This window comes from Balearica regulorum, chromosome 1 (genome assembly GCF_011004875.1).
Source record: "Balearica regulorum gibbericeps isolate bBalReg1 chromosome 1, bBalReg1.pri, whole genome shotgun sequence".
Lineage (NCBI taxonomy): Eukaryota > Metazoa > Chordata > Aves > Gruiformes > Gruidae > Balearica > Balearica regulorum.
Window position 1 is genome coordinate 134,250,883 of NC_046184.1, and position 27,506 is coordinate 134,278,388.

General features: G+C 44.7%; 1 long non-coding RNA gene across 1 annotated transcript in view; it reads right to left on the reverse strand.

Annotated features, from left to right (window-relative positions):
* The window catches only part of LOC142605229 (uncharacterized), a 331,852-nt gene that overhangs the window by 82,050 nt on the left and 222,296 nt on the right, over window positions 1–27,506 (reverse strand). The window contains exon 2 of the long non-coding RNA XR_012838953.1: window positions 10,219–10,468. This is a non-coding gene — a long non-coding RNA (uncharacterized LOC142605229). The remainder of the gene's footprint in view (window positions 1–10,218; window positions 10,469–27,506) is intronic.

Genomic DNA, 27,506 nt, shown 5'->3' on the forward strand with positions numbered 1-27,506 from the left:
AGTAAATATATAATGTTTGAAGTTTTGTGATAAAACACAGGACTGGCTGAATTGGCAATGGAAATGCGTACTGGAAATGTGAAAGTTCAGTCAAATGACCTACTTTGCTGCACTTACCTCAGTGGTTAAACATCAGCCGGGACCCAGCTAGCTGCTGCGGGCAGCAGGCACGGCGCTGGTGACACACCAGCCTGGTCTCGGGGTGGCAGGTCACAAATGGTGTTCCCCAGGGCTCAGTGTTAGGTTAAAGGCTGGACTTGATGATCTTAAAGGTGTTTTCCAACCTAAACGATTCTATGATTCTATGACCTGTTGGGTCCGACTGGCAGGAGGGGAGAAAACGAATCTGAAATACAGTGCAAACTCTGATGTTAATAGTTGAAAAGGGGAATACTGGAGAGATGGAACAAATTTTGAGGGTTCATTACTACTGAGAAATTATTTTTTTAATAAAAAACTCCATGTAAACAGGTGATTGTGAACAGAGGAAGAGGCAGGGTCTCCAAAATAAACACTCTGATGAGTATTTGCTTGTGAGAATTTATCCATGGCAGCAACATCTGCAAGTGACTCCTGACAGAGCAGATGAGGACAGAGAAATACTTCAGGTGGCCATTATGATTAGTTTTCCTTTTTTTTTTTTGTTTTGTTTTGTTTTGTAACTTTATTCCCAATTCCATAAATAACTTACATTGTCTTTTTCTTTAACATGGGTCTAGAAATAAACAGGGTTACAAGTTCAGCTGACGCTGGAGGATCCTGTGCCTGCCAGAACAGCAAATCTGGTTAAATGCTGGGCTGCTGGACGTGGGGAATGCAGGCTGGACATGGATCACAGCAGTGTGGTGGGGGCACATCCTTCGTGCCTCAGCCAGGGGCGTGGTGATGTATGGAGACTATATCAAACTTTTGACACAATGACTTTCCTGGGGTTCCCTCCAGGGTAAACTAAAATACAAATGTCCCATGCTATGCTCAGGCCCGCAGTTTAGATGTGATTTTACACAGACACATTGACTTCAAGACCTCGGGCAAACTGTTTAACTCACCAGGAATATTGCAACTGACTTCACTGAGGCCACTTTTTTCGCACTACGCTCGCCCCCACTGTGAGTGTATATATATATATGTATGGAAGCAATGATACGAAGACAGTGAGCAGCGATGTATTAGCAGAGGGGAGGCTTTTTGCAGGGAAGCAGTTAGCAGCTCTGCGTGCAAGTTCTCGTCGCATTAGCAGGGTGGCTGGTGGCTTTTCTTAGCTCTCTCAGTCACCCTGGAGGGTTTCAGCCCTGCTGCTATTCTTGTATTCTGTAGATAACGTAGAAAGGCAAACCATATGAAAAAGAGAGCTCATTTTTTCACACATATGCATAAGCAGTGAGCTTAAAGAGGAAAGCCTATATGTCTGAGCGCAGATCAGAAGAGTACTGGCTCAGTTGCAATAATTGTTAGCTACAGTTGTACCCTACTTATTTACTGAAGTGGCTTGCTAATGGGTGTATGCTTTGTATGTATAAAAACATTAGTAAATAACTAGCCCACTGCTAGTATCACAAACCATACTTCCCTTTCCAGCAACATACTTGTATCAATGCCAGTTTTCAATTAAAAGCTGTCATTTTATACATTGCAATTTCTGCATGTTAATAAATGTTTTTCACCAAACAGATTATCAGAAACATTTTGGGTTATCTGCTGAGAGAAATTATATGGTTTTCCTTCAATATGAAAGAACACATAACTGCTAAGGAACACTGAGAGAAATTATCCCTCACAATTTATATCTCAATATCTCAAAGTCAAGTCAGTGGGACTTCCCATTACATGTATAATGAGGATTTTCTCACTCTTGGCCTGCTTGGAGGAATTCCCTGTGACTCAGCTTTATGAGGACAGGAGCAGGAAAGGGAAAACCCATGTGGTCTGTAACTTCCCCCCTAACTCCTTTGGATGGGATCCACAAATCCATGCTACAGTCACTATTACCCAGCAACATATGGCTCTTGATTGGGTTTTTTTTTGAGTGCACAGTGCCACCTGAACTAAGGACTTTGCTGTCCTCAGCTGCCTCTAGTAGAGGAGATATAACCTTTCCATTGCAAGGCCAGGTAAGGGATTTCCCTGGCTGCACGGCCAGCTGGTGCAGACTGGCTCGTGTCTGCATAGCTCCCACCGTCGGTGCAGATTGGTGACGTCTAAGCTGCACAGCACTTGGCCCTGGGTTTCTGCTGGGCCCAGGTGGATGCTTCTCTGCCCCAAAGCTGGGTTTACTCTTCTGTGTTTTCTTTCACTTGCCGTGCCTAAGACAACAGGAAGGCTGTGTTTTAGACCATCAAAGTGATGCTTCCATAGAGCAAGATGGAAGATACATGTCCTGAAGTGGAACATCTGTTTGAGGGAGATATTCTGCTACCTTCTCTGATAAGCATGGGTGATATCTTGGAGAGAATTAGTTGATGCAATCAAAAACATATCAAGAAATAAGGAAAGTTCTAGATGCTCAAAGATCCAGCGTGTAAACTTCCTTCCTGGCCCTTTGTATTTACCCATGTTGACAATCCTAGAGTCTGGAGGGGCTATCTTTTCTGTTAACTACAGAATGAGATTCTGTACAGGCTGTACATACTTAGTTACACAAAAATGACAAGGAAGCTGGCAGAAGCATACTTGGAAGAATAAATGATAATCAGATGCTGGTTCAAATGAGGAGCAAAGTCTCAGTTTTATACTTAGTTCCTCCAGTAAAACTTTAATGGAATTCTGTTTTGGATTAGGTTACCACTATTTGACATAATTAACTATACTTGGAGCTTATCCCAGCTGAAACCCAGGACATTATGGAAAGATTTATAAAACAAAATTGTACTTAGGCCAGAGAGGGGCTCGAATGTGAATATACAGGTTAAGTTAATAGTGAACTCCTGGACAGGAGAGGAAATAATACTTCTTGCACCTGCAGATCTTCAGGAAGTGTAAAGCTGCATAATGTGAGGCACTAGAAATCTGTCTGTCCTGCAAAAGCAGAAGGATGTCTAAAATTAATGAACTAAACTGACATTAATTCATATCTTGTAGGATTTTTTTTTGTCCAACTGTGAAAGCAGATGAGATGCAGACATTGATTAAGTTGCCCGAACATGGTGTCATTTTTGCTGCTTTTGATGGTTGAGACATCTGCCTGGGACTGGAGAATACACAGCCATCGGAGGGCTGTACCCTTGTGGAGCAGCATCTGTCAGCTGGGGAGATCTGGTAGGGCATTTCAAATGACACTAAATGCCTCTGTGTTGGTGACTGAACTGTGGCCACTGTGTTAAAAAAGATTCTTTCCCCCCCCCCCCCAAAAAAAAAAATTAGCAACCAGATACTAAGATTGTTTTCAGTTCTGTTTTTTTTGTCTTTTTCCCACCTAGACCTTTATTTCACCCAGATTGAGGAGATTCCCTGTGTTCCTCTCTGTAGTCATTGATGTATACACTGCAAACAAACCACCTGGTGTTTCCCAGCAGAGTTTCACTCTGCCTTAGAAGAAAACAGGAAAAAAAGTGGTGGCCAGGACCCCTGCAGACCTGCCAGCACTGGGAACATCAGCTGTATCTCCAAGTGTTCCCCACCACAGGTCAGGGACGAATCCTTAGAGCTTCCTTCACTCACTATGCCCCATGTGAAACAGACACAGCATTCCTTAAATGCACCATCTGATCCATGTAAAATAATATGTTTCATAAAGACCTTCAGGAAGTGTAGAGCTGTGGTGCCCTTCTCCCAGCTGTTGTGCTCTTCCCTTCCCCCTTCTTCTCTTTTTCTCTTCTCTTCTCTTCTCTTCTCTTCTCTTCTCTTCTCTTCTCTTCTCTTCTCTTCTCTTCTCTTCTCTTCTCTTCTCTTCTCTTCTCTCCTCTCCTCTCCTCTCCTCTCCTCTCCTCTCCTCTCCTCTCCTCTCCTCTCCTCTCCTCTCCTCTTCTCTTCTCTTCTCTTCTCTTCTCTTCTCTTCTCTTCTCTTCTCTTCTCTTCTCTTCTCTTCTCTTCTCTTCTCTTCTCTTCCCTTCCCTTCCCTTCCCTTCCCTTCCCTTCCCTTCTCTTCTCCTCTCTCCTCTCCTCTCCTCTCCTCTCCTCTCCTCTCCTCTCCTCTCCTCTCCTCTCCTCTCCTCTCCTCTCCTCTCCTCTCCTCTCCTCTCCTCTCCTCTCCTCTCCTCTCCTCTCCTCTCCTCTCCTCTCCTCTCCTCTCCTCTCCTCTCCTCTCCTCTCCTCTCCTTTCACCAGAGCAGGGCCATGGGGGGTTGTAAGGATGACCCTTTTTCAGCAGCACTGATTCTACACAGGGAGCTTCCAAGGCAAAGCGCTGGGTGAAAGGGGGTGTGCGCATAGGGCCAAACAGGTTTCTGGTGGCTCCTGGAAGTCCCCTCCCCTTGCCTCGCTGCCTGGAGGCAGCACTGCCACTGGGAGATCTGCTGGGACTGCTGTCAGGAGGGGAAGGGGTGGACACGGCCTCTGCACAGGCTCTGGGTCTTCAGCAGCACCCAGGATCCCATGTGAAGGTGATTTTCCTTTGGGAAATTTCTCTGTATTTATTTCAGCTATTCCATCCTGAGAAGAGTTGAAAAATCCCCTTGAAAAGTGCAGAGGAACTGTAGCATGCCAAAAGCTGGAAGGCAATGTTAATAAGATGGATGGCTTGAAAGCATCACCTCTGAGGGCAGGTAGAAAGAATTGCCTTTGCTTAGTCTTAGGAGGAGAGGATGGAAGTGGGCAACATCATAACATGTGTAATGTAAACATATATAAACATAATGTAACATAACTTTTCTAATATGTAAAAGATAACTATGAAGAGCATAACAATTAGTTGCTTTCCGTGTCCAGTTGTTTTCCACAGCTGGCAAGAAGTAATCAGTTTAATTGCAGAGAAAAAGATGTAAGTCTGATTTTTGAGGGAAAAAAAATCAACTCTCAAGATATATAGCAACAGATACACAGAGGGCTTTGGAATACCCTTTGTCAGAAAATTTCAAGAAGCAACCGGGCACTGATCTGACAGGGCTCTCTCTCCATCAGTGTGGGGCAGGGACCAGATGGCCTCTTGAACTTCTCTTTTGCAGGTGATTCTTTCTCCAGTTGTTCCACAGCGATATTCCCAAGTGGTTTCCCAAGAGCGCAGCCTGATCCATTACTACAGAAAAGCAAAATAGGGAAAACAAATGGAAGACAATGGCATTCTGAGGTAAAAATGAGCAAGCTCTTACCTCAAGGACCATAAATAGACCCTGTGCAATCTTGAACAGGTTTGGCTTAGTCTTCTGTAAGCAAAAAAGTTAATGAGGAATTTTAAATGCTGGCCTTCACATCATGCCAGAGGATAGGTAAGGGACCGCACACACAGGGCTGTGGATGTGCTGCCATACTCAAAGCCTTCGAGAACACTCTAATTTTCTTTGATAAAATACCAAGTTTTACAAGTTTTAATACATCATTTTAGCTTTTGGAGAAGGTGGTTTTCTTGCTAGCTTTTCATGTGGATTCTGAGTGGCTCATTACAGAATGGGCTATGCATTTCTACAGGGGAAATGTTGAATGATTTCATATCAATTATTAGGAGTGAGAGGATCTTATCAATATAGGTTGACATCTGTGTCTAAACAGAAATGTTCTTCTTATATAGGCAAAGTGCAATAATGACACAGAGTTCCAAGAATACTCTACCTGAACATAAATTGGGTTCTGGTATTTATTAGTTTACATAGCCTGAAAGTGGATTTCAAATGGGGAAAAAAAAATACAATTTTGCAAAGGAATTATCTGTATTTGAATGCACAGCTTATATTTCATACAGTACTAGCTCATAAAGGCCAGATTTGTTGCTGTAGGGGAAAAGGAATTGCTGAATCTAATATACAATTTTAATATCAATATATATGTGTGTTTAAATTCTTGTGGTAGGTAATTTTGATGCTCTTGGTATGTTTGGGAGACCAGGTATAGCCTAGAACTGTACCAGAATGAAGGTAATTACATTTCCCTACTGCCAGTAAAAATTAACCACCCAAGGAGAAGGAAATCAAACATTACCAACTGCTTAGTGACATAGAAGGCTTGAAGGGATATGAAATTAATTCCTTTTCTCCATCACCATACCGTAAATGAAGGAGATGTAATGGAATGTGAGTTTAATGTGCCTGAAGCTATTCCCATTGCAGTGAGTAGAATACTTTCTGATAACTTCACTGACATTTCTGTTCAGCCTACACAAATCCTTTGCACTAGCCAGAACAAATGTTTTCTGAAAAATAAATAAAAAAAGGAAAGCCACATAGGCTGATTTCTGAGTGCAATTGCCAGTCCTTTTTAAAGAAAAGAAAAACAAGAACCATTTGAAGAACGAGATGATTATGTTATTTGTGAAAGTTGTAACTGCGTAATGTGGTGGCCGGCGAAAATACTGTTCAAAATTTATGAACGATAAAGGTTTATTAGTGAACCTTGAGATACATCATGAATACCAAGGGACTGGGGGAGTCTGTAATAACCAAAGTAGCAATTGCTTTTTTACCAAAACAATATATTCTGTAGTCACCTTTTGCTCATTGACTATGACTTTTCTACCTATATTTTGTTATTATTCCATCATGAGAAAAAATATACCAAACAGTGCTCCTATTCTTCTCAGCCATTGTAGCTTTGGCCTCATGCTAGAGCTGCATCTTCTCAGAGGCAGCTGGATCGCAGCATGACTGCAGGGCTCTAACTGATGTGAAGCTGATGCCTGCTCAGTCCCTCCACGCTGCAAGCCATGGAAAGCATCTTTCAGTGCTTCTGAACTCTCCTTCTGGATTGGCTGCTGTGGTGAGGGAAGTGTCCTTACCCACTCCGTGTCACCTCAGCTTGTCCAGCATCTTCAGAAAGGCTGGACTGTGCCCAGAGGAGCTCGTGGTGCACATGGGAGAGGATGCTGTATGAGCGTAGCAGCTGCCCTCGTCTCCTGTGGGGTCTGTGAGACTGGAGAGTCTCTCAGGTGGACAGTTCCCATTGTCAAAGAAAGCTAAGGTGACATTGCCCATGGAGGACATCCTAACTTGGTCACCTCTGTGAAGTACCTGAAGTTAATGGGATAGATTGGCCAGTTGATCTCAATATTATATCAATAGCTTTAGACTTTGACTCCTTTTTAAATATCTGAGGTACTGTAATTGAAGCTTTTTGTTTCTCTCCAGCACTTCTTTCACAAGCACTGGTATCAGTTTAGTATTTCTGGGTGCGACTACCAAACACCACACTACTTAAAACGAGAGTTGAAACCAAGGAATGTGTTCTTAGCTACAAGAGAAACAAGTCTAAAGAAACAAGCAAGAAACAAACATTTCTAAAAGGTCCAAGTGAAATGTTTGAGTTAGACCAGTCCATTTTGGGGAGGAGTAAGGTATCCCTTTTGGCAGTCTGACTTTGCATCCTGATTTGCAATGGCATGCCTCCAAGGTTTGCATGGGACAAGGGAAGTGTTTCTAATTTAACTCCTAACTTGAGCTTCTTAAAGTAACCCTTTCACTTCATAAATGCAGGTAGCATTATGGTTTGCCTTGCCACAAACAGCTTGTTACTGTCACACCTCTCTGGCAAGTAGCATTACCTGGGTACCATCTTTCTGAGCAGATGAGACTATGACTCATGTAGGACCTCTGATGTCAACATATTATCATGGAGTATGAACATGTTGATACATTCAGCTTTATAAAAAAACATTAAATCACATTGAGGCTCACTAATTACTTAGATATCAAAGAAAGTCCATAGTACAGAATTCAAGTTTTGGTCTGTGCTAGTATGGACATACTTATGAAGCAGGATGGTGGATGCAAGAAGCTACACATCCCCCTTTCTCACTCCATCCCCTTACCTGGTCCTTCATTATGAGTATCTTGGAGACTTGAGAGGAGCTTTTGCAAAGCACACTAAATGGCAGAATGAGAGGATGTCTCTCAATGTGTTTAAAATGCTCTTCAAAGCATCTGTTTTGCACTGGCAGTAGATGCTGGTGAAGAGGTCTTGTTGGAAAATGGAGGCAAAAAACCCTGGCTTTTTAACTGAGCAATTGTCTTCTGCTCTATTAGAAGCTGCTCAGATTTGGTCCTCCCAATGGAAAAAACCTCACAAAAAACAACCACCCTCTGAAACTCCCCCTCCCTCCCAAACTCCCACATCTGAGAAATCTACAGATGAAGATGCTTAAAAGGAAGGGTTTAATTTTTTTTATTTCTGAAAACTTCATGGTCCACATAGGGAGAACATCAAAGTAGAAACATCTCTAAGATATAACAATAAATTCTTTTTTCTTTTTTTTTTTTTTCCCCAAATGTTGTTACCTTCTGGTAAAAAAGTTATTGTCTACATAATTTGTGCTTAATTTTATTTCTCAAATATCCGATTAAATTGTCCATTGTCACTAAAGTATGTCTGTGCTTTGATCTCAGTGAATTACCTGGCAGACAGCAGGCTGAATTTTCAAGAAAATTCTATTTTTACATTTACATTTAATAGAAAAAAAATTACATTCTGCACTTACACATTTTCTCACTGATGTGAGAAGGAGAAAAGCTTTCAATACACACATACTAAGCAGAGATTAAAGAGCAGAGGGCCAGTCTGAAGTGTCCTGGTCATGCTAATATTACAGGTGCTCGAAAGGAAGCTAGCAGATGAAAGAAGATTCTTTTTGGAAACACAACTCTTCCCTCCCTCAGCCTTTGAAAAGTAATTCATTCCTTTTTATTTGAAATTTTCCTTCATGTGGATAGATGAGGACATACCAGCTTCAGTTAAATGGATGTAGCTGTAGCAGAAAGATGGCTCCATGGAAAGGGTTGGCTTTTGCTTTGTCATATGACATCCCAATGAAGAGGTCCTGCAGACTAGAGTTATCTCTGGGTTACAATAATGTCATTTATCTTGTCTCTTCTGCATTTGTGTTCCGAGGGGAAGAAATCCACAGACTGAGGACAGCATGGGGAATCCGAGAGAGTGACTATCAAGGCTGGGCAGAAGGTGAAAGAAAGATCACATCAGTTATCTCGTCATACTGTGCTGGGTGCCACACAAGCTGACAAACTGAAATCATCTGCAACTGGTGAGTTGAAGCTTTTCATACTGCCAGGAAAAAAGATGTCATTAGTAAATGGATAAATCCCCTTGGCTGTTAGACCAGCAAGACATCTTCCTACAGACCTCAACCTGTCTTCCAAAAGTTAGTCATATAGGCTGGAAGAGACTGGTGAAGGCATGATTGCTCTATTCACCAGAGTGCATGCTCATGCATGTTAAATCCATGCTCAGTGCCTTTCTAGAGCTATTGCCAGGACCATTTAGAAGTAGTTTGAAAATGTTAATTTTAATCTGTTGTTAGGTTACGAAATAAAAGCTGGTCTGCACACCCACAAAGAAGCAGAAGAGATAATGGCAGGGGGACCCCAAATCACACCTTGTTCTGGCTACACCCAGGCCCATCCCAGGGGCCATCAGCACATCAGAGCTGATGTGCCCAGGGGCACAAAGGCAGGTGGGAACCCAAATTAAGGACTCAAACAAACACAAATGCCCTGTCTGGGCCTCTCCCAGGGCTGTCCCAGCAGGACCTCAGCCCCAGTATCCAGGCGTGAAATCCATCATGAGGAGTCACTGGGAGCAGGTCTCCAGATCATGTTTTGGACTAAGAAGGGTTTCTGCCTAGGAGTGGGACTGTGGTGGGTTGACCCTTGCTGGGGGTCAGGTGCCCACCAGAGCTGCTCTATCACTCCCCTCCTTCTCTAGACAGGGGAGAAAAAGTACAACGAAAAGCTTGTGGGTCAAGATAAGGACAGGGAGAGATCACTCACTAATTATCATCATGAGCAAAACAGACTGAACTGAGAGAGGGAATTCATCTAATTTATTACTAAGCAAAACAGAGTAGAGGAATGAGAAATAAAACCAAACCTTAAAACACCTCCCCCCACCCCTCCCATCTTCCCGGGCTCAACTTCACTCCTGGCTTCAACCTCCTCCCCCCTCAGCGGCACAGGGGGACGGGGAATGGGGGTTACGGTCAGTTCATCACACGGTGTTTCTGCCACTTCTTCATCCCTAGGGGGAGGACTCCTCTCATCGTTCCCCTGCTCCAGCATGGAGTCCCTCTCATGGGCTACAGTCCTTCACAAACTGCTCCAGTGTGGGTCTCTCCCATGGGATGCAGACCTTCAGGAGCAAACTGCTCCAGCGTGGGGTCCCCCATGGGGTCACAAGTCCTGCCAGCAAACCTGCTCTGGCGTGGGCTCCTCTCTCCACGGGGCCACAGGTCCTGCCAGGAGCTTGCACCAGCGTGGGCTTCCCACGGGGCCACAGCCTCCTTCAGGTGCCTCCACCTGCTCCGGCGTGGGGTCCTCCATGGGCTGCAGGTGGAATCTCTACACCCCCCTCATCCTTCCTCCATGGGCTGCAGGGGAATCTTGCTCTGGCGCCTGGAGCACCTCCTGCCCCTCCTTCTGCACTGACCTTGGTGTCTGCAGATGTTCTTACATCTTCTCACTCCTCTCTCTGGCTGAAAAAGGTCTCTGTCCAACTGGGTTTTTTCCCCTTCTTAAATATGTTATCCCAGAGGAGCTGATTGGCTCGGCCTTGGCCAGCGGCGGGTCCATCTTGGAGCCGGCTGGCATTGGCTCTGTCAGACACAGGGGAAGCTTCTAGCAGCTTCTCACAGAAGCCACCCCTGTAGCCCTCCCGCTACCAAAACCTTGCCACGCAAACCCAACACAGGGACACATTATAGGGTGCAAGGGAAAAGCAGTTTGGGATTGCACAGGATTTGTTATGGGTATTTAGGGCATGACACCCTGCCTCCTGACACCCTGCCCCTTGACTAATATCAGCAGCTCGGCAGGACTGCTGACATCACCCCTTCTCACGCCTCGAGTGACATGGGCAGCGTAGGCAGGATGACGTCGACATGACGGCATGTAAAGTATGATTCTCTCAAGTCACGCTGACCTTGATGGGGCCAAGGGATGGTGTGACTCCTAGCCACATTCAGAAGGCATCTGCATGGTTGGCTGTTGCTGCCAGATGACCTGGGACATTCAGTGTCCCTGGCAGTCCACTGGAGCTGTGGTATCACTTATGATCCTGCATTCACTATGGGTGATTGGGTGAGTCACCATATGGGCATGTTGCTGCTCATCTTTATTACTGCCTCAATAAAGCTTTGGTTTATAACGTGTTTTCAGACTCCATCACTGTTCGGACCACAGGGGAGGAACCAAAGCTGGCAAAAAGTAGAACTAAAAATGGGCAGACTGATTAGTTTAAGAAATCAGAACAACTGAGTATCATGAGATCAAATGAGAATTATTTTTGCATGTGTTTTGGACTTGTGACTAAAACAATGTTGATGACACACCAACATTTTTGGCTGTTGCTGACCAGTGCACACAGAGTGCCAAGGCTTTATCTTTTTCTCACTCTGCTCCCCCAGCATGCAGGCTGAGGGTGAGCAAGAGGTTGAGGGTGACGCAGCCAGGACAGCTGACCCAAACTTACCACAGGCATACTCCATACTGAATGTTGCTGTGCTCAGCAACAAACCTCAAGGAAAGGAGAAGGAAGGGGGTACGTTTGGGGTTATGGTGTTTGTCTTTCCACGAAACCATTATGAGTGCTGAGGCCCTGCTTTCCAGGAAGTGGCTGGACAACTGCAGGCTGATGGGAAGTAAAAAATAAACAACATATTTTGCTTTGCTTTTGCGTGCAGCTTTTGTTTCAGCTGTCATTGTCTCAATCCCTGAGTCTTCTCATCTTCCTTTTATTTTCTGCCCATCTTGCAAGAGTGGAGCGAATGAGCAGCTGAGTGGGTGTTTGGCTGTTGGCTGGGGTCAACCCACCACGGTGTGGTTTGAGAATTTCGATGTATCTATGTACATACATTACCCAGATAAATACACAAGGGTGTCGTGTGACTGCGTGCTTCAAGCTGAAAATTGTATAGGGATATCCAGTTCTCAGTAGTTTGACTGGAAACAGAGTTTTTGAATGTTTGGAATAGATTAAAAGCAACAGTCTGTGGAAAATTATGTTCATCCAAATGATAACGTGCAGCACGTGTACTAAAGGGAATCATAAACCTTTGATCCTATCACTTATTTTTTGCTCGGTATTTCAACTCAGTTAAATTTCTGTAAGATTACCCAGCTTCTCTGAGGAAGTGAAACTGTTGTCCAAATGCTTTGCCTACTAAGGACCTGCAAGAGGGGAGGCTAACCTGCCTTTTCCTTCACATGCCTGGGCAGGCCTCTGCAGCTCTCCCCAGGACAGAAATGGGGCCAACAGCTGGATCCTTCTTGCCTTTTCTAAAGGCAAGCATCACTTGCCTCTCTCCAGTGTCTGTAAAGAGAGCTGGAGTCTCTAAGTACTGGACAATAAGTGCTCTGAATCACTTGTTGCCTTCATGAATAAAGCCATTGTGTTAGGTCACAATGGATGCCATCTAACTCTATTCCTCTTTTTTTTTTTTTTTTTTTTTTTTTTTTTAGAAAAACTGCTGGCAGCAGCAGAGGCTCCGGATCAGGAAGCATAAGGGAGCTGTGCTCTGCCAAGCCTCCTGCCCCGCTCAGGTTGCACCAGCAATGCATCATAAATGCCGTAAAGCTCTTTTGATAACATACAGGTGATATTACTGTAAGGAATATTAATAACAAGTAGTTAACAAACCATTCTATCTATATGTAACTATCCATCTAGCTGCTTTATAATGGATCGCCATTTTTGTAGAAAAAAATTATTAATGAATTATTAATGAATGAATTATTATGAATGAATGAATGAATGATTAATGTGAATTATTAATGCCCCTAGAACAAGGATGTATATATGACTAGGTTGTGCTGTTGTTAAATATCAGTTATGTTAGCAGGAAGACTGTTGAAGAAAGCCTGAGGGACAGCAAGGGCCCCAAAAAGTACAAGATTGGGGTGACAGAGACCTTAAAAGTGCAGGCACAGGATTGCAACAGCAGCCCAAAATCTATAAATGTAAGTCCGATGTGGTCAATTACTGGTGACTAAAGGCATGCAGCCAGCTTTGGGACCTGGGTAAAACAGGTTTTAGGAATAACACAGGAGAAACGAGCATCCAACATATGTAAAACATATCATACACAGAGAAAACAGATATAAGGAGGAATGAAGACTAGTGAAGTAAGAGTCTCTGTTAGATAACATGTAACCATGACTCCCACTATCAACTTCAGATCGTCCTGCTGCAGAGAAGAAGGCGGGATGCTGTGGACATGTCACAACCCTGATTCCTCTTGGGGAAGGCTGGTGCCACTGACCTTAGGAACCAGAAGGGCAGGGGAAGGGTCAGCAATACACCATGGGAAGGGTGATTATGAGGGACTACATGTAGCGCAATTTTAACTGTACTATTAATTGGACTTTTCCTGTAATAATTAAATAATTTGGACAATAACTTTAATTATCATCATAACTGGACTAGTAATGACTCTTTGATTAGACTTTTGCAACTTTAATTAGACTAATAACACATTTTGGCTTTGCATATAAGGTGCCTTGCTTTAGCCCACAGAAGTTGCATGGAATATTTTGTCTTGAAGCTTAGTTTCAATTTGAATGCACTGCATTCATATCTTCTGTGTGTTGTAGCCAATATTTGATGTCTGAAATTGGGCACTCCCTGGCTGTCTTTCGAAATGCCATAGAATCTGGTGCTCATTGGTATTCAGCAACCCTTTCATAGTAGTTTTCTTAGAAACAGTTGGGTTCAGCTAGCAGAAATTTTCTGTAATGACAAATGTGTCAGATTTGACATTAACACATCAGTTGCGGTGTTGTGAAAAAAAGGGTGCCTTTTCCTCTTGGGAAAGGGAACATGTTACTGCTCCCTTCCCCCCTGCAGGCTGCTAGTCACATTGCAAATGAAAATATGTTCCCTGATTATTTGAGTCTGTTGGGGCGAGTGATTTTTCTCACACTGTTGTGCTTTTTCTGCTTCCCCATATTTGTTATCAATCAGCCTGCCCTCCAGTAGAAGACACAGTATGAAAAATGCCCTTCTGTATTTTCTTTGAAGGCCATACAGTCCCCTGTAAATGAAATAGGTAAAACAAACAAACAAACAAACAAACAAAAAAAGCAGCATTTGGGCTTTGCTAACTTTCAGTCAGATGTAGAGATTTCTGCAAAGAAAAGCAAAGAAATTTAATCCAGAGGAGACTGAGTTTCTCACAAAAGATTGTAAGGCTTATGCATATTGGGCAAATTCCTACTCTCTGTTCAGAGGATATGAAAGACATAGGATGAAAAAGCCTCTATAAATAGCAGTTCAAAATCTTATCAGCATAGTGCCGGGAGCTGGGTGATATTACAATAGGAAGGATGCTGCCATTGCCAGCTGTGGGAGGCAGGGCGCTGGGTGAAATCCTCGCCCGGGCCGCAGATAGGAGCAGAACGAGTGGACGTGGGAGCTGGGGGTCTGCATTTGGGTCTTGCGCTTGGGCTCGAGACCTGCCAAGGACAGCACACGATGCTCTGGCCTCTCTTTCTGGTCACTGCACATCTTGCAAATCACTCACACAGCTTACAACCATTCCAGAGAGAGCCTGTGAAATCTGTCCCAAGAGAAATGCCGAGAGTTTGCAGCATGCTCTTTCTTGTCCTGTTAAAAGTTGAAATTGTGGATTTTCCTTATGAAGAAAAATAACCATCTGAAGCATGTCCTGGTTTCAGCTGAGAGGGTCAATTTTCTTCATAGTAGCTAGTATGGGGCTATGTTTTGGATTTGTGCTGGAAGCCGTGTTGATAATACAGAGATGTTTTTGTTCTATGGACCTGTTGTTGAGCAGCGCCTACACAGAGCCAAGGCCTTTGCTGCTTCTCACACAGCCCTGCCAGCGGGATGGCTGGGGGTGCACAAGGAATTGGGAGGGGACACAGCTGGGACAGCTGACCCCAACTCACCAAAGGCATGTCCCATACCATATGACATCATGCTAAATTTATAAGGAGCTTGGGGGAAGAGGGGGGACTGGGGGGGCGGCAGCATTCAGAGCGATGGCATTTGTCTTCCCAAGTCCCCGTTAGGCGTGATGGAGCCCTGCTTTCCTGGGGATGGCTGAACACCTGCCTGCCCATGGGAAGTGGGGAATGAATACCTTCTCTTGCTTTGCTTGTGTGCATGGCTTTTGCTTTACCTGTTAAACTGTCTTTATCTCAACCCACGAATTTTCTCACTTTAACTTTTCCAATCCTCTCTCCCATCCCAATGGGGGGGAGTGAGCGAGCAGCTGCGTGGGGCTGAGCTGCCGGCTGGGGTTAAACCACGACAAGCATTTCACTGAAGCTTTTTAGCCTTTGTATAGTAAAAGTTATGTGTTGTTATGAGAAAATAAACCAGAAAATGGGAAAACAAATTTTCTTTCAAGTCAACATGTTTCCACTGGATGTTTTTTTCTTCTTCAGATCTTCTTCAGAAAAAATTGTTCTGTGAGAAAAATGTCAACACCTTCATTTGCAATAAAGGCAGCAGAAAATTGAACTGTATTCCTTAAGTCATCTGAATTCAAATTTTCCTTGTTTTCCTTAGCTTGACATAGCTCCAGAATTCTGACAAGGTTTCATGTTCACATCATGTAATTTGTGTTTATGAGGTTGTATTTTATTTCCCTCTGCCACTCACATGCATATGAAAGTGCCTGGAATTTGGTTCTGAATGACTATTTCATAGAAGAACAACTAAAATCAGAAAAGGAGTGGAGCTTTATGTAAGAATAGGGGGAAAAGAATTTCAAAAATGTCCTTTATTATTGCTCTCCAATAGTCAAGATAGTTCTGACACTATCTGCAAGTGTTTATGACAATTCTTATGTTTCAATCCTTACGCCTGCAAATCAACAAAGTCAGGAAAATTACTTTCTCATGCGTGTCTAAAACCTGACCCTGGACAAAATGTTGAAAGGGGACCTCCCTGCCTATGGAGCTGTGGTTCCTTTTGTGCCCACTCCTTGGTGGTAGATTAAAGAAAGAGAGCTGGGAAATAGTATCACCCTGCCGTTGACTTGCTGTTTCTCAGTAGGATGGCATGAGCGTGTGACCATTCAATCTTCAGCTGAACTGTTGCTGTGCAAGTATTCTGTTATTTGATCTCCGCAGATTAAACGATTTCTCTCACTGAGAAAATGTATTCAATTTGCTGTTACTTAGGGTAAATCTCAGCCCTTGTATGAGCTTGTATGAGAGAGACAAAGTGGATAATGAAAGGCGAGTTTGCCAAATAATGAAAATGTCAGCACTGTCTGAAGTTTAGATAGCATCAGCAGTAAATTATTTGACAGCAATCTATCGAAAGGATGGTAAAGACTTTTATTCTGAGCAGCATAAAACAAACATAAATTTGGATGCTCAGCATGGCATTCTTCTCAGATCTGACTTCTCAGATCCCCACAGCTCTTCTGATGTCTGGTTGCTGGCACCAGAGATGCCAGGGATGTGCAGAGATGCCCTCACAGGGTTGAGCTGCCGGTTTGCAAGGCAACGGCACCACTCCCTCACATGCAGCATCCTCCTGGCTTGTCGCTTAATCCCCTAGAATCATAATAATCAGTTAAAGGTCTGACAAACAGGATGAAAGCTGTTCAGATAAGTGTAGTTTCTAAATTCCTGCACTCAGAAGTATTTTTTGGAGCATGTTCAGAGACTGTGTGAGTACCTAGCGCATTAGTGCAGGCAATAGATGTAATGAGTCATCTTTCTGCTGGGTCATGGAAAATGGAGAGTCTGGACATGTGTGAATTTGTCTTCGGTCAGACAAAGAAAAGAGACTATAAATCCAAGCAGTCAGAGGTAGACTGCACAATAGGGGTTGAACAGAGGTACCAAATTCCTTTCCTTAGTCAATGGAATTATTGCAATGATTCATCCAGTTTTGGAACAGGTTACTCACAACAGGCATGGGGAATCTGCAGCTTGAGGCTTGCTGATATTTCAACAACTTCTTAAAATCCCTGGGCAACAACTGGGAGCTCTATTCAAGCTTAGAAGATGAGGCTGGCTCAGACAGGTGTCCCCTGACTCTCTCAGGAGAGGAGTAACTGCTCCCTGTGAGCCCTGCCTTGGGAATTGCTAAAGATGATCTGAACAACTTACTAATTTGCATTAGAGGAAAAATCAAAACCCTCAACCTGCTTTAGGTATTAAAACTAGTAGCTGAAAGTAATAGAGCATTTAGGGAATTTCTTATTTTCAAGGCAAGCACATCTATGCATCTGTCTTCTGCTTTAATTTTCTACAGTGTATTTTAAAGACATTTTTGGATTTCAGACAAAAAAGGTTTTTTGTTATCCCTGTATAGTGTGTAGCTCTCAGAAATACTGTTCACAATCAAACCACTTCTTCTAATTGAAAATCCAGACAATTTATTTGTCTTTGATATCATCTCTATACTACTACTCATTGAATTTCCCATATGTCCTGAAGTATAAATTTTAGTTTCTAAAATGTACAACGTTCACCACAAATACAGATCTCTTCCCCTTGTCACTCCCATTTGCCTCACCAGCAATGATATTTTCTTCCACGCTTTTTTTTGGAAACACAGATATTTTTCTCAAGCTGTAGCTGAAACATTTGTGATCCTGCAAAATCTCTTTTCATATGTGTATCAAACCAATCATATCATCAAGTTGTTCTTGTGCCTCAGAGAAAATAAAGGATACTCTGTTTTTTAGACTGTTATACTTCTAGTTTTGCAGAACTTTCTGTTTCTTGATTTCTGTAGTGCTGTTTATTCCTGCTTCCTATTCCTTCTTCAGCTTCCTCAGTGTTCCAGGGCCAAATGCTACCTCTTTTTTTTCCCTTTGTCTTTTGTTCTCAGTCTTTTCTTTCCTTCTCTGTAACTCTCTGATTTTCTTCCTTAGAGCCGAGTTATCAAATGACTAGGCTCCTCTTAACTTTCTCCTCTTACCATTGTCTAACACCCCATTGACCTTAGCACTTTCATTCAGCTTCTCAGCTCTCAAGCATAATTCACTCTTTTGTTGCCATTTCAAAATATGTCTTTTCTTTTGCCAGTTCCATTTTTTGGGGGCTGTCTTCAGCTAGCTATTTTTATTCTATGATTGTCTAAATGTCCTCCCAGAACAGACTCTTATTCACGCTTTGTCTTTTCTTTTTCTTACAGGTCCAGTATGTTACTTTCAACTGTAACCTCCACACATCGACTATTATTATTTTTAATGGAATTGCTGTGTCCATTTCTACTATCTATGTAGCTCTTGGATCTGAGGTGTTTCAGAGGCGGTTGCTGCTGCTCCAGCTAAACACAATTGCAAAAGTTGTAGTTCAGATAATGGAGAGCAGATACTTTTTTGTCAAAGCACACACACGTAGTAACAACTGTGTAATGCTCGTGGGGACTGGGATTTTCTTTCCATTCTGTATGAGTAAATCATCTAACAAAATGAGATCCTGATCCACAGATGGGTTTGTATGCACTACTATACACAGAGAAAGGGCTAATAATGCCAATTATCTCACTTTGTTACTCAGGCACTAATTCCAAGCCACTTACTGTGGGCTTTCTGTCACATCTAGTTGGTTACCTCTGTCCATATGTTTTGGTTAATGCATACTACAAATCATACCCCCTGCCCCCCCCAGCAGTGCAATCCCATCTGCTTTGGTGCAATTGTCTACTGCTGTACTCCGCCAGTTGCAGCGACCTCAGGTTAAGACTAAGAGTGTGTAAAAATCAAAAAGCTGCTTCACACTGCCCTAGAAGTGATCTTTTTAACAGTCGCCAAGGTGGTGATCTTGTAAAAAGAGTGCTTGCCTTGGCAGTGCTCTACCATAACCTCAGGCTCCACATTAAGGGTTAAAGAGAAATGTGATCTTCAGCAAGGGAAGAATTTGTGATAGTTAATATATAGTATGGTAATTCATGTTAATTATGCCCATCTGTAATTTAAAAAAATAAAATTACATTTAGGCTCATGAACGGTGCTGGAATGACATTTTTTGAAAAGGAGGCCCATCAGTTACCCACCGAACAGAAAGAGCAGCCAAAGCGGGCACACGAGCTGCTGCAAACAGCAAGGGCAAGCGGAAGGGAAGCACACAGCGGCCGTGCCAGCCGCAGCCGGATCAGCCGCACTATGGCGTCAGCAGCAAAATCAGCACCGGCGCTGGGAAAGGTCCCATCTCCTGCCTGTGTCTTGCTGCGTCCCTACGTGGTCCCCACCTGTGCTTCCACACCCCTCCTCCGCCATGTCCTAGGGCCAACGCAGCCTGCTTGGGAGGGCCGTGAAGCTCCTGGGGGAAAGAGGGAGGTCAGGTCTTGGTCGGCAGCAGGGCAGGACAGGCAGGGCTTGGGGAGGATGGACAGGGGAACCCTGCAAAGCATGGTGGGGAGGAGGTCTTGCAGAGAATATGGGGTATTTCGCCTCTACTCCCACTTTCTGGTGCATGACCCCACATGCTTGACCTCCTCAGGCATTTACATTTCTGGCTCAGACCACATGGACCACATAAGCAGCAGCCCTAGTGCTTCCCGAAGGCCCACCTCCTGCACATGGGGCTCACTCCATGCCCCCATCTCCTGCCCTTGCTGCTGTCCCCTAAGCAACTGGGAGAAGGAGGGTCAGGAGCAGTCGGCTGCCATGATAGAGCTGTGTGTTTGCTCGTGGAGCCTGGGAGGGGGTGCATGTCCAGGCAGAAATGGCCCTGGGGGTCAGTAATTGAGCTCCAGCTCTCTGGTACAACCTGACTTCCCCACATCTTGACTGTTTATTGTAATGCATGCCAAAACATGAGCACAATGAGAAAAAAAGAAAACCAAACCCCAAACCTCACTGTCAAAAGATTAATGGATTTATCCAAAAAGAAAAATGAGTTTGAAGGGAATTCAGTAAGTTCATGGAGAAAAGAGTTATTACATACATGAGTATGTGACCTCTAGCTCAAGAACTTAAAATGTTGATTTCTAGAGGTTGGGAGGAGCTATAAGGGCAGAGGACTGTTTTTTACACTCTATTCTTAAGTATCTTTCGGAAAGAGGCTGTTAAAGACCCTTGCTCTGAGCCTGACTGTGTTTATATTCTTATAAGCCCTCTTAGAAGTTGCCTGTAGCAGGGTGGTGTATCCCAAATCCCAAGTTTATAGCTCCTTGAGCCACACACTCAGAGCAGAGGATGTCTAGGAATTGCCCTGTGGTCAATTTGTTAAAACTTCACCCATGTAAATTTCACCCACGTACAGCATATGAGGTATGCAGGGTGACAGCTCTGCGTGGACGTTGTCTCCTGCCCTGGGACAGAGCTGTGGGGAGCAAATGCAGAGCCTCTTGAGAGATGAGTTCCAAAGATGAGAAAGGCAATGAGCAACCAGGCAGGACAGATTTGGAAACCTCCACAGCGGATGTAGCTGACATGAAGCAGTCAGCTGTGGCTGACCTCTCCCAGAGGCAAGCTGCTATTTCTGGAGTGGGGGAGCCGCAATGTGGGTCACGGCACCCTGCAGCCATGAGATGAATGGCAGTGTCCTCCTGTGGGGAAACACAGCTCCATGGACAGACATGAAGGACATCCACAAGCCATCAGTGCACCGTACAGCATGGGAAGTAAAGGGCCGTGCAAGTGCAGATGCATGTCTTTTTGCTGTTCAGAGCCTGCCTTTTCCAGGCAGCTGCGGCACCATTTCAGAAAGGGGCAGCTAGGGGATTCCTTTGTTTTATAAAATACTCTGAACTGGGATAATTCCTGGGGGTGCCAGAAGTAAAATCTGGCAGCTGGGCTTCTTCTGAAATCAGTCCTAAATGCCTTACCCATTGAAACCACCCCTTGACATGACTGAACGCACAGAGACCCATGATGTGTAGTTTGTAAAGTGGGCATCATTTGTGGAGTATCAATTCCATCAAACCTGTTTGTGACGGGCTCAAAACTGATTGCGTTACACAGCCTACCTACCAGTTGCCTGCAGTGAGGGTGGGACACACTGTGTTCAAAATGGCTAACGGGAGCAGGTAGCTAATTTTCTTATCTGGCATGTTTTATTAAAGAAGAAAGGAAATGTGAACAGAAGCACCATCCCCTATATCATTATGTAAAGTATAATCAGGAAATACACTCTTAATTCATTCTAATTTAGAGGGAAATCGCTTTAATTTTGGGAGAAGGCAGCATAATAGAATCAGTTAATGATTAGCTCACCTGCCTTACAGTTCAATAATATTCTGTTTTCCTGCTCTATAAACTGCATTTTAATTGCTGCCTAATGAAAGAACTTGAATTTTCCTTACCTCCTGCAATGAGGACGTGTTTTTACTCCATACATCTCAATTTCATGCCTCCCTTTCACTGAACATTTTGCTATATTTTGTTTTGAACTGTACTAGAATGGTCTGGAATACGTTAAAAGTGATTAGCAAGGGATTTCATTGCATCAGTCGTGACATCACATAACTTGTACTCATCAGTTATATAAGGCTCAGTTGTGTTGTCAGTGCTCAGTCCTGAGTCAGAGGTGGAGAAAATCTTCCCCCAGCTCTGAGAAGTGTGAAGGTATCATTTGATGAAGTGCCACCAGCACCCATCCCACTGTGTTGCCTCTAGATGGGATGCTCTGGTTATTCGCATCCCTCCCCCCCCCGATAAGAGTCAGGGCGGATGTGGCTGGGCTTGCTGTGCACAGGCTGGTACTGCTGCCCAGGAGCATGTGCCAAAGGGAGTGGTGATGGGAGACAATTCATCTCCCAGTATCTTTGCTAGATCCCAGGTTCCCCTCCCTGGGTCTTGCTGTGTGGGAAGAACAGCTCAGACCCATTTCAGTCACTCGTCTCCAGAAGCGAGACTCCAGCTCTCTTTGGCCAGCGCAAAGCCGTATTGATGACATGTATCAAAGGGTTTACAGGTCTCATCTGGCCCAGAAACCTCTGTTCCTCCCTGCAGCCACCATCAGGTAATATGAAAAGTGCTCAGGCAGAGTGGGCTTATAGAGTAAGTTTGCAGTCGTGCTGCCCCAGTAAGCTCTCTCATCCACAGCCTGCTGCTTAGGGGCTTCTTCAGTCAGAAGGTGTGGGTTTATGTTATGAAGCCCTTTCCTTCTATGAATTTGTCTAATTGTTTTTACATTTTGCATCCATAATTTTATGCAACAATGAGCTCAATAGTTTAATTATATTGGGTAATTTGGCCATGTAATTGTTTCAAATCTGCCTGCTATGTGATATTCTCATTTGAGGGCTCTCAGTTCCCCATTATTCAATTACCACCTATTTCTCCCATTCCTACTCTAATTCCCCTCTGCTGCATATTTTCCTTCTTGAAGGATCTGGCTTCTTTCCATACGGTCCTGTTCTCTTTCCAGGATCTTGTTCTTCTCCAGAGCAATGATCATCCTTGCTGCTCCTCTCTGCAGCTTTTCTAGTTCTTCAGTGGCCTTTTTGAGATGTTCCAGCCTTCATTACCAGTGATAAAGAGGAATATGATGCCAGCTATGTGACATGGTGTGGGTCTTCAGAAGAATTACACAACCTACTGACCACAGAAAACTGTTTGGCTATGAAATGTGGCAAAAACCAGAGAATAAAGACTAGATGACACAAACTGAAACAACGGTCAGATCCGTCCATAAAGTTTTGTCAGATACATTCCCACGTCATTTATTTTCTCTCCCTATTTGTTTCTGTTTCTTACCTTGTTACTCTTTAAAACCCATACCGTCTCCAGATGGCAGAGGTCATGAATCAATCCCTAAAACAGTGCGCTGCACCTAGTCTTCAGTGGAGGCCCTGGGATTTACAGCAAAACAACCGATCAAAATTTGATCCCCTGCCTATTAATTCTTTCTTGAGGACAAACAAAGCAACAGGAGTTTGCTGCTAAGCTCCTCACTGACTACCTTTGCTGCTGTGGGAGTGGGCAGCCCCCCCCCGGCAGGAGAGCGGCCAGCACTGTGCTTGGCAGCCCAGCTGATGCTCTGGTCCTCTCAGTAGCTCCTAAATGTGCCATGAGGGGGACAGAAAGCAACTCCAGTGGGAAATCAGCTCCTCCTGTTCTCACTGCCTCTCACCAGAGCTGCTCTTTTGCCAGGGCTAACCTGGTATCCTTTACGGAAGGCTGATCAGAGAGCTCGGAACATGGATAGATGTGGCTGGTGGGGATGACTATAAGGCAGACCAACCTCCAGCAGCATTCAAGCTGCTGCGGAGGATTCAGTCCATGATGCGGACTGATGTGCCAGCAGAGCTGAGCAGGACCCACACCAGACGTGCCTATGGGCAGGAAGAAGCAGCAGATGGCATTGCCCTGGGCAGAACTTGCTTGGTGTCATCCCATTGTGGATACCTCTGGGGCAGGGCTTGCCAGCTCCCTGCTTCAGGCAGGAGCCAAAGCACAGGCAGAGGGTGTTTCTCTCCATTCCTCCCAAGATGAGTCAGGTTTTGAAGCAGAAAATTATCTCAACACTTTTTGGACCATAACTGCATCTTCAGCTACAATCTGGGAACTGACTTCCCAAGAGAGCTTTAAATGTGTTAAAAGTCTTAAATGCAGAAGCACTATGGGGCCATGTGGTGGGTTGACCCTGGCTGGGGGCCAGGTGCCCACCAGAGCCGCTCTATCACTCCCCTTGTTCACTAGACAGGAGAGAAAAAGTACAACGAAAAGCTTGTGGGTCGAGATAAGGACAGGGAGAGATCACTCACTAATTATCATCACAAGTAAAACAGACTGAACTTAGGGAATTCATCTAATTTATTACTAGGCAAAACAGAGTAGAGGAATGAGAAATAAAACCAAATCTTAAAACACCTTCCCCCACCCCTCCCATCTTCCCGGGCTCAACTTCACTCCCGGCTTCAACCTCCTCCCCCTCTCAGCGGCACAGGGGGACGGGGAATGGGGGTTACGGTCAGTTCATCACATGGTGTTTCTGCCACTTCTTCATCCTCAGGGGGAGGACTCCTCTCATCATTCCCCTGCTCCAGCATGGAGTCCCTCTCACGGGAGACAGTCCTTCATGAACTTCTCCAGCGTGAGTCTCCCACAGGCTACAGTCCTTCATGAACTGCTCCAGTGTGGGTCTCTCCCACGGGGTGGAGACCTTCAGGAGCAAACTGCTCCAGCGTGGGGTCCCCCACAGGGTCACAAGTCCTGTCAGCAAACCTGTTCTGGCGTGGGCTCCTCTCTCCACGGGTCCACAGGTCCTGCCAGGAGCTTGCTCCAGCGTGGGCTTCCCACGGGGTCACAGCCTCCTTCAGGTGTCTCCACCTGCTCTGGTGTGGGGTCCTCCACGGGCTGCAGGTGGAATCGCTACACCCCCTCATCCTTCCTCCGTGGGCTGCAGGGGGACAGCCTGCTTCACCATGGTCTTCACCACGGGCTGCAGGGGAATCTTGCTCCGGCGCCTGGAGCACCTCCTGCCCCTCCTTCTGCACTGACCTTGGTGTCTGCAGAGTTTCTTACATCTTCTCACTCCTCTCTCCGGCTGCAAAAGCTCTCTGTCCAACTGGTTTTTTTTTTCCCTTTTTAAATATGTTATCCCAGAGGCGCTGATGGGCTCGGCCTTGGCCAGCGGCGGGTCCGTCTTGGAGCCGGCTGGCATTGGCTCTGTCAGACCCAGGGGAAGCTTCTAGCAGCTTCTCACAGAAGCCACCCCTATAGCCCCCCCCCGCTAACAAAACCTTGCCACGCAAACCCAACACATTCCACCCCTCGCCTCTGTGAATCACTTGTTTAAGAATTATCATTAAAATATACATTCAACACAAAAACTTCACACACACTAATTACATCAATGAGGAAAAAGAAAAAAGAATTCCCCACCCCAAAATCAAAACAACACTATCACAACACCAAACAAGAGTGGACAATCTACACGCAGAATCTACCTCTAGTCCCTTCACCACTATTTCACTCTCAAGCTATGTTCAGTCAATGTTTTGCCCGTTACCTCTTCCAATTACTATCCTTATCTCGATTTTCTCATGCCCCACGTCGGGCACCAAAAAAGACTGTGCTGGGTTGACCCTGGCTGGGTGCCAGGTGCCCACCAGAGCCACTCTATCACTCCCCTCTTCAGTAAGGCAGGGAGGGGAGAAAAGAATATGGAAAAACAACCCCAAACTCGTGGATCGAGATAAAGGCAGTTTAATGTAGCTAAAACAAAAAAAGCCGCGCGCGGAAGCAAAGCAAAAAGCAAAGATTATTCTCTACTTCCCATTATCAGGTGATGTCCGGCCACTTCCTGGGAAGTAGGGCTTCAGTATGCGTACCCCTTACTCCGGAAGACAAACATTGTCAAAAAACCCCCAACGAATGCCCCCACCCTGTTCCTCCCCCTATTCTCAGTTTCTTATCGCTGAGCAGACGTCATATGGTATGGAATATCCCTTTGGTTAGTTTGGGTCAGCTGTCCTAGCTGTGTCCCCTCCCAAGATCTTGCCCACTCCCAGCCTGCTGCTGAGGAAAAAGAAATGTTGGAAAGACAGCCTTGATGTGTGCTGGCACTGCTCAGTAGTAGCCAAAACACTGGTGTGTTATCAACAGTTTGCTAGCTACCAATACACAGCACAGCACCATGAGGGCTGCTGTGGGGAGAATTAACTCCATCTCAGCCAGACCCAATACAGGCCATCACCGTGTGTTGACCACAGGTCTCATCACTGGAGATCTGCTCTGCACCTGAGCCCTGCCACTGGAGGTAGTAAGTGCTCCATGTGCAGGAAGGAGTGGACCAGGCAATGGTGGTTTGCAGAATCCTGCCCAATATCTGAATGTTAAATTATACCAGTACCTCACTGCCATCAATAACTGAATTACCTCCCATTACTGAATTGTACATTCTGTTAATACTATTTGAGATACATGGTCATTAGCACTTATCTTTTATTGTTACTGTAGGTGATAAAGCTATCTATTATCATCCCGTTCATTGTAATGATACTCTCAGCTCAGTGATGGTAATGAAGGAGATTTTAATTATGTCAGGTTTTAAGGCAATAACTGTCTTAAAACTCTGTCCCTGCCCGCCCCTTTCTGAGAGGAGGAAGAAAACAAGAGATAGAAGGCGCAGGTGGAGGAAAAATAACAGACACCCAGAAAAGTACTTGACCATGGAGTACCTCCATCTCCCATCTGCTCTCCCAGCAGAAACAAAGACAACTCATTTCACTCCAAGAGTGGTGGGTGGAGGGGTAGATAAAGGTGAAAATACAGCTATGTTGTATGCTGTATGCTCAGGGGAGGCAGGACCCTCCAGTACACACCTGGCTTCCCTGCTGCTCTGCAAGGCACTGTTCGGACACTGTTTCCAGCAGGTACAACCTCGCTGCGTAGGATGGGCAAGTTAGAGTACTCTTGGATTGCAGAGGTGGAGATGGCTGGTTAGGGGAACAGGCCAGGTGAGATAAACAGAGGGGAGTGATTTGTGAATTAAAACACCACAACAGACAGAATCAATACAAGGTACATCTTTTCCTATTAATGTACGATGCCTCTTCCTCGCTGGCTGTCTGCTAGCAGACCCGAGAGAAGAGATGTCTGTACTCCTGCGAGCCGCCTGGCTGCCTGCGGATCTGGGACCTCTCCCGCACGCTCCCCCCGCGTGCCTGGCTGTGCAGGTCTCACCACAACAGCGCACCGGGACTTACTGCTTTGTAAAAGTGACACAGCACATCCTCACTTTCCGATGTCCCACTGAACCTGTAGTGCTTCTAATGCATCGTCCCGCAGAAGCGCTTCAAGGCACTTCTGACATTAAGCTCCTAGCCTTTGTAACTCAAATAGGTGAAATAATCAAGCCTTTGAGGAGACAAACGTAAATTTAACATTTCCAAGAAAGAAATGACTGCCCAAAAGGTCATTTCTGTGGCAACAGGGCCTTGGAAAGGCTGTAGTTTGATAAAATGTGGGGAAATTTAATTTCACACACCTGTTGCTAAATTTCTTACATGTTCACTTTCATCAGCTGATTACTTCTGTACTTATGATTGATTACTGTGTTAGGTTTGGGTTTTTTTAAAGAAAAGCTTCTTAGCGTTATTCTGACCCCTGTGACTTAGAAATATAAACAGCTGATACAGCTCTCCTCACTGAAAGTTATTCAACATGCCTCCCCAAGGGTGTCTGTGTGCTGCAAGGCTCCTTTTCTGTGTGCCCCTCCTGACCCTCCTCCTTGGCTCCATCTCTTTAAACAGTCCCTACGTTGCTGTTAGCTTTCTGTCCTCTTTCTTGACCAGTGTATTGAGAAAAAAAAAGTTTGAATATTTCTTTCTGAGAAATGAAAAATGGAAGTGAAATTTACTTCACAAATAATAAAAAAAAAGACTTCTATTGAAAAATAAGATGAGGTTAATAGGTGGGAATGTGAAGACTTAAGAGTGGCTTTTGGAAGTTCATACATACAGGAGCAGTCTGTAGTAGACTTTAAGCAAAAATATATCAGTGTGATGTGTATGAAATAGATCACACACATGACACT